General features: G+C 52.0%; 1 protein-coding gene across 7 annotated transcripts in view; it reads right to left on the bottom strand.

Annotated features, from left to right (window-relative positions):
• Nucleotides 1-5862, bottom strand: part of CACNA1C (calcium voltage-gated channel subunit alpha1 C) — a 462078-nt gene that overhangs the window by 286363 nt on the left and 169853 nt on the right. The window lies entirely within an intron of this gene.

The following is a 5862-nucleotide window of genomic DNA, read 5'->3' as shown; positions in this document are numbered from 1 at the left end:
GCCGGCAGCAGAGGGTTTGGTTTACAAGCCCAAGGGCAACATCGGCTGGGAACCAACCTCCCCGCTTCTGTAAGCCCCACCTCGAATGTGCCCCTCAACTTGCTCTCATTCTGCTTTCTCCAGACAGATGACTTCTCTCCATCTTTACACTCTGGAAGGGTCTGATGTGGGCACGCTTTCTGAAGTGCATCAAATCTGGCTGGGGTTGTACTTGCACGTGATTGTTCATTTGATAAGCAGGGGGGTATCCAGCTAACCACACGCTTAGGGCGACTATGGAAACCAGACTCCACCAGGCTGGTTTTGGAAACGGATGGTCAGACATGTCCTCATTGGACGGGTGGAACTCAGCACAGGCGCAGACTCGGGCCTTCCCCCGGCATGGCCAGCACATGGTGCAGGCCGCTCCCCCGCGAGGCCCTCGTGTGAAACAGCGATAGGCAACCAACCACACGGCGATGTAGAGGCCCTTCAACATGGACTGTCCAGCCCAAGGTCAGCATCTGCCGCGACAAAACCAAACTGAGACACTCACGAGCTGTACCAGCCCTCCCACCCCGCCCTCAGCCCCTGCTTTCCTATTGTTTCAGCTAAACAGATCTTCTTAAATCTATTTTGCAAATCACAGCAGCCCGGACAGCAAATGTTGCCCAGAGTGAAATTGAATACAGCGTTTTATTTGGAACAAGCCAGCCTAACTCGGTTTCCCCCAGCACGCCCGCAGAGACCGTTCCCCTGGTGGCTCTGAGCTGGGCTCAGCAGTTCTCCCAGGCTCATGAGGACTGTGCGTTCCTCTGTGCTGGGGAAGTGTTGCCACTCTCCTGTCCCTGCCTGGAGGTAAAACCCCCCGATGGGTGCAGCCGAGGTAACTGCCAAGCCTCAGGTCCTGATGCTCCAAGGCCCCGTCCTTGGCTCAGAGGAGGGAGTAAGGGGAGCTGGGATGCCTCCAACCTGGAGGTCTAGGCAGGTGGTGCCCTGGGCTCCTCGATATCAGCACCGTGTCCCAGGGGCTCCAGTGGGACTGGGCATCATTGTGTTTAAGACAACCTGAAACAAGGGAGCCGGTCCAGGTCACAAGGCTACAGGTGTGTCGAGGCTGTAACTCAGACTCCAAACTCGGCTGTTCTGTGTGGCTCAGTGAGCAAGTGGTTCAATGCACCTCCCTGAAAGAGTTTTGCTAAGAGTCAGTGTGACACTGTCCAAGTAAAACCCAGGGAGAGAAAGATCACTCTGTGTGTGTGTGTGTGTGTGTGTGTGTGTGTGTGTGTGTGTGTGCGCGCGCGTGCATGTGTGAGCGTGTGCACTCACGTTTACAAGCACACTGAGAAGAGAACACATCTCAATACCAAGTGGTAATGTTTAAACTTTCCTCTTTATAAATTTGTCTTTGTTTAAACTATTAAAACAAACAGATGATTCTTATTAATCTGAAATTAAATGTTTTTAAGTCTGGTAAAATACACACGACACGGTCTTCCCTGATGGAATCCACCCACCAAGCAGGAGATGAGGGTTCAATCTCTGGGTCGGGAAGATCCCCTGGAGGAGGAAATGGTAACCCATTCCAGTATTCTTGCCTGGGAAATCCCACGGACAGAGGAGCCTGGTGGGATACAGTCTAGGGGGTGGTAAAAGAGTTGGACATGACTGAGCAACTGAACGACAATAACAACACGCGACATAAACTTGACCATCTCAGCCCTTCCTGAGTGCACAGTACAGGCATTAACTGCATTTCTATCACTATGCAGCCATCAGCAACACCATCCTCAAACTCTGAACTTTTCATCTTGCAAAACAGAAACTCCATTCCATTAGACTGCCCCTCACTCCCCTCCTCTAGCCCCTGCAACCATCCTTCCACTTTCTGTATCTGGATCTGCCTCTCTGAAGGACCTCCTGCAAGTGGAGTCACGCAGCGTTTGTCTAGTTTTGTGTGGCTTCTCTCACTGAGCACGACGTCTTCCAGGTTCACCCGGTTGTAGCAGGTGTCAGAACCTCCTTCCTCTTTAAGGCTGAATCACCTGCTATGGCAGGTCCAGACCAAATTGTGCTTGCCCGTTATCCTTTGGTGGACACTTGGCTTGCTTCCGTTCGGGGCTGTTGTGATTACTGCCGCTGTGAATGTGGGTGCACAGACAGCTTTTTAAAAAAGCACCTAAACTTCCTTAAGTCAGACAGAGAAAGAGAAATAGTGTATGACATCCCTTATATGCAGAATCTAAAAAAAAAATGATACAAATGAACATACTTACAAAGCAGAAACAGGCTCACAAACTCAGAGGACAAGTTTACGGTTGCTGGGGGAAGGACGGGGTGAAAGGGAAGTTAGGGAGTTTGGGATGGACATGTACACACTGCTGTATTTAAAACTGATAACCAACAAGGACCTACTGTAGAGCACATGGAACTCTGCTCAAAGTTATGTGGCAGCCTGGATGGGAGGGGAGTTTGGGAGAGAATGGACACATGTATATGATGGCTGAGTCCCTTTGCTGTTCACCTGGAAATATCCCAGTATTGTTGATCGGCTATACTCTATATGAAATAGAAAGTTGCTTTTAAAAAAAAAAAAAAGCACCTAAACTTCTTAATTCCTGAAGCAGATTTCAGAAGGTGTCACTGCAAATTGAAACCAGAACAAGTCTTCCCTAGGTCCCTGCCTGGAAAACTGCAAACTCTACGCTGGTATCTGCGAGTGAGCTTCTGTCTTTAAACCAGCGGTTCGGCCTGGCCACGCACGGCTTTCACACAGAGGTGCTTGTGAAAACACCGGGGGCCAGGCCCCACGGTGACCCTGAACTCCAGCTTCTTAAAGTGTCCCCCAGACAGCTCTGCAGGCGTGTGCCTCGCTGCTCACCCTGTCCTTTTTCTGGGGCCCGTCTCTTTATGTACAAAATCTCTGTCCTGCAAATAACTTCTCCCCCTTTCTCCCATCGAAAGCCAAAAAAAAGTGTAATGACCAGTCAATTACCCTGGCAGTTGGACTGATTACATTTCAACTGAGAAACACCCACTGGAGCATCACCTCCTCTGGGTTCAGGCTTTCATCTCTAATTGTGCATTAAGAGCCGCTTCTTTCTTAGAAGGAATGTGGCTATGAGTAAGCAGGTAGGAAAGCACTTCCAGGCCCGCTCCATCCTTAAGGGAATCACAGTCCTGTCCTTCAAAGTGCAGAGACAGGGAGGAGGCACTGGCGGCGTGGTCCAGCGCCTTCGGGACTCGCCGGGGGCGACGAGCATGGGTCCTCCCCGCACTGCTCTGACCCCGGGCCTGGCCTCTGACCCCTGCGCCTGGCCTCTCTTGCTCCTACCACCACTCCTGTGACAAGGACAGCAGCTCGGTGCCTCAATTTACTTATTTGTAGTTACAGAAAAACAATGGTATTTATCTTACAGGATTCCTGTGGAAATTAAATAATGGCCAGAACGAAGGACCAACATGCATCCAACCATCATCCTTTTAAGATAGACACTGCTCTAAGCCCTGACACACAGTCATATGATTATTATCCTTAATGTATAGGTGAAGAGACTGAAGCACATAGCATGGGGGGTGGGGGGGCGGGTGGAATGCCAGGAAGCCACCCACACAGCAGACTTGGGGAGTGGAGCCCTGGGGCCTCACCTGCATCGCTCAGTCGGCTGGTGTGAGGACTCAGGGTACTGGCCTCAAGCCACCTTCAGGATGGGAAGCATGAACCCCCAAGAGGCTGCAGCAACCCCGTCTGCCCTCCAACCCAGGACAGCAGCTTCTAGCACAGGTCGGTGGGGTCACCGCCTCTCAGCTTCTGACTGGACTCTCACCTCCCCTAGATCGGCAGCAAATGTCTCTCCCTTCAGGACTTAGGGTTCAGGGCCCTACTCTCCAGCTGCAGGAAAGCTGCCCTAAACCCAGGCAGGCACAAACCGAGAAGAAGTGACAAGTGTGAGCAAAACCACCTCCCCCTCCAGCCCTCTCCTGATGCTCTGGGCCTGGTGTCAGGCGCCCAGCCTCCAGGGGCTGGACAGATCCTGGCAGAGCTGCTGTCCTTGTCCTGGCCCGGGTGGAACAGACACACCGAGAGCCTCACTCATTAACATGGGGGTTGCCATGACAACAAGCTGTTGCCAGGGAGCCGCAAACCAGGAGGAGAGCGAGAATTAGCGAAGCCTAAAAATAAAGCCGTGATGTCTCCACGTCCTCATGTAACAGGCAGAGATCTCGCCACCTCCTCCCCAGGCAGCCCCGACGGCTGCCCACCGCCCGGAGAGCAAGGAGGGGCACCGGCCAGGGTGCTGGCTACAGCCCGAAGGCAGGGGACCGGCAGGACCTGGACACTGCCTCGCAGAGCCTGGGGGTGCTTCCTCCAAGCTGGGAGGGGCTGACCTCGAGGGTCAACCTCAGCACACACCTCCAGAGGCCACCCCGGGCTGTTGGTGTTTGCCCAGACCCTCAGCTCTCAGCAGATGGGCAACCGAGGGCACCCTCTCCCTAGGACCACTTTCCTCCTGGAAAACTCATCATGAGGCTCCCAGCCCTGGGGTGTCCCTGGGAGTCAGGAGATTGGATCAGGCAGCCCGGGCTCTCCACAGTTCCTTCCGTGATTCTGACACCAGCACAGCCAGCGTGATGCTAATTTCCAAAAGTAAGGTATCCTAACAATAAAAATCAAAGAGAGACTGTGAGTGCCTCCAAGGGGCAGCCACGGGGTCATTGCCAGGGTCTTTCAAGGTTGTTCTGAGGTCAGAGCATCAGAGGGCACAGTGCCCAGTGCCCAGCAGTTCTGTGTGTCCTCTGTCCAGCTCCCCCGACAGCCTCTGGGCCCCACGAAGGCAGGAATCACGTCTAACTTTGCCCTCAGAGCCTCGGCATCCATGCCACCCCAGACACAGCACACGACAAACTCAATGAAGGAAAAGGGGGGGCAACAACTGACAGGCACCCGGTGAACAGCAGGATACAAACAGTGAGACTATCTGACCAGGACAAGTACCCCTCCCTCTAAAATGCCAAGCCCTGCGTCCCAAGCACTATGTCCTTCTCCTTAGCCAGGTCTCTACTCTTGACAAAATGACTTATCACCTGTACAGGTGCATCATGCGTTACGCAGATCAACTTAATTAAAATCCAGAACTGTGTCGGCAATGATTTCCTTTTTTCCTAAGCAGTCGTAACAGTATTCCGTCAAATGTAGAGCTGCCTGATTTCTTTCAAGTATGATTTGTTTAGAGCCTGTGGTCATTAGAACCAGTGCTTCCAGTGAAGCCTTAGCAACACCTGAATTCTTAGTTTCGTCCTCCCTACCACATTTACCCTTGAGGTCTTGCCCCATCACCCACCACGGCCAAGGTGCATTCAGCAAATGCAAACAGTAGCTGATGTTAATATCAGTGCAAGTATGGACTTAAGAAATTATAAAGTCGTTATTTCTCTTACCATCACCCTGTAAAAATAAATAATGCAGAACAAAACGTGTTTTATTTTCTGGTTCTTTAACTATTTCTGGACCATCCAGTCATTAATCCAAATGCCAGTTACTGTGTCTGATCCCCTAAACTGGTGCAAATAACCAGAAGCAGCACAGACTGAACAACCAACACTTCTCCTTTCACCTTCTAGAGAAGTTCAAGGTCGCAGATGCAAAGTCAGACCCTAGACCTACTGAAGGGGCCGTGTATTGGTGACGTGGGACATTCCTAAGGGCCAGGACACGGGGACCAACCCAATGGTGTCACTGGACAGCGGCTACTATGAGCATTAGGATAGCAGTAGCACCCTGGAAATGATAGAATTCCAAGTTACACACGCGCCTAAGCAATGGCCATAGGAGGACTCCTGATTCAGCTAGACCGCCTGATTACCGCTCCTGGAGCCGAAGCT

This window comes from Ovis aries, chromosome 3 (assembly GCF_016772045.2).
Source record: "Ovis aries strain OAR_USU_Benz2616 breed Rambouillet chromosome 3, ARS-UI_Ramb_v3.0, whole genome shotgun sequence".
Lineage (NCBI taxonomy): Eukaryota > Metazoa > Chordata > Mammalia > Artiodactyla > Bovidae > Ovis > Ovis aries.
The sequence above is the reverse complement of the archived record's forward strand: the minus strand, read 5'-3'. Positions and strand labels throughout refer to the sequence as shown.